Below are 2012 nucleotides of genomic sequence, written 5' to 3' on the forward strand. Positions count from 1 at the left end.
GAGAGAACAGGGCTCAAATTGGCGTCGATTAAGGCCCCTCGGCTGGATGGTGACACTGCACAAAAACGGCTGTACGAATTTCTTTATTATTCATGAAATCAACGTCCAATCAGACTGAGCCTTACATCATTGGAAAGCTCATGTTTTGCACTTTCATATGAGCCCAAGCTCACAATTGTACGTTGTTCACGGCCCGAGAGAACAGGGGTCAAATTGGTGTCGATTAAGGGCACTAGGCTGTATGGTGACACTGCACAAAAACAGTTGTACGAATGTCTTTATTGTTCATGAAATCAAAGTCCAATCAGACTGAGCCTTGCATCATTGGAAAGCTCATGTTTTGTACTTTCACATGAGCCCAAGCTAACTATTGTACGTTGTTCGCGGCCCGAGATAAAATGGGGTCACATTGGCCACCATTAAAGGCACGCCGGTGGAAGATGACTCACCGCACAAAAACGTCTCTCTTTCGGGCAGTGTACATGTACATAAACAAATTTTTATGTCATCGTAAAGCTCATGTTATGCAACGAGCCCAAGCACATTGCTGTGTTCTGTTCGCCGAGCGTGAAATCCCACGTCAAACACGAACCGTCCTCTCGGACCGATTGGTCCCTCTCGGAGAGTCAAGCCAAAATCGCAAAGACGGTCGTAAAAATAGACCCGGACTCCGTACGTCGAAAACGAAGGCACCAATGTTCTCAGGAGAGCGGGCCGGACGCTCCGATGCCAGACTTGATGGGATCGGGCGCTCGCTCACGTTTCTCCAAATTCTAGAGAGTGCTCGCTCTGCTCACTGAGCGATTTCCAAAACTGTGAGGGGCCGCGCAAAATTGTCAGCCCCGCACGCCTGGACTAAGTGAGACTGTTGACTTTGACCCCAATACTGTCAAAGAAGCAGGAGCCCTGGCCATGCTACTGGAGGATGAGGAGGATTTAAGGTCTTTCTGGAACTTTATCACCACATCATGCTTCCTCTATGCCAAGCTCCAGAAAAAGAACATTGATTCGGTCCATATCAAAGTGAGTATCCAACAGTTCCAACAGGAAATACAAAAGATCAGGAAACTGTATTCCTGTAATATGATCATTATTTGCTTTCTCTTTCATTTTTAACTCTCTTTCTCCTTTGCCAATATTATAATAAATTATTTTTGTCCTTTGCAGAAACTCTCCACTCCATTGGTGAGCAAAGCAGTGGTTCTCGTTCAACAAAGAGGCGCCGGGCACAGACCGGAAGACCGTGAAAGGATTGCAGCAGAGGTGAGTTGGTTATAGAAATCAGTCAAAATACCATTTTACATTATTGTTGTGCTGCAGAGATGACCTGCCTACATATCATATTCTACAGACTCAAGAAAACATTTTTAGTTTGGTATAAATCCTTACAAAAATCATAATTTTAATATTATACAACAGCATCCCAAAAATAATAAATTGGCAACATAAAAATAAATGATCAAATGAAATATGAAGCCACCAAAAACTACAGTCTTGTATGGGACAAAAAACTCAAATGGCTCTATTTTTCTTTTGAAAGTAATTGCAACTGTGATAATTAGTGGTCTACTCCAGGCTACTACATTACATTTATATATATATTTGTTTAATTATCTCTATAGGTCTGTGAGACAATCCTGGGACACACTAGGGAGTGTTTCTCCTTCACAGACCACCTTTGTCTGTGCCACCTTGTTGCAGGGGGACAGGTTTGACGAGTGGGTCATTCTACTGAAATGTCCATTTTTCTGTCCCTAGCCTTTACAGAAATATTACACTTAAAAAATACTTTAGAATTACAATTTCTTTACATTTTAAAATGAAACTATGTTATTTGAACAATTACACCTTCTTGAGCCATCAAGTGGCAATATTTTATTTTTTATTAATTATATAGAATTCCAAACACCACAGAAGTGCTCGTCCCCACAGTCATGTTAAGAGGGAAAATGCTTTATTTTGAGGTCAATAACAGGTTTTTACACCATTTAAAATACAATAATGTATACATA

Source organism: Rhinichthys klamathensis, unplaced genomic scaffold, assembly GCF_029890125.1.
Source record: "Rhinichthys klamathensis goyatoka isolate OS25496 unplaced genomic scaffold, OSU_Roscu_1.1 h1tg000223l_1, whole genome shotgun sequence".
Lineage (NCBI taxonomy): Eukaryota > Metazoa > Chordata > Actinopteri > Cypriniformes > Leuciscidae > Rhinichthys > Rhinichthys klamathensis.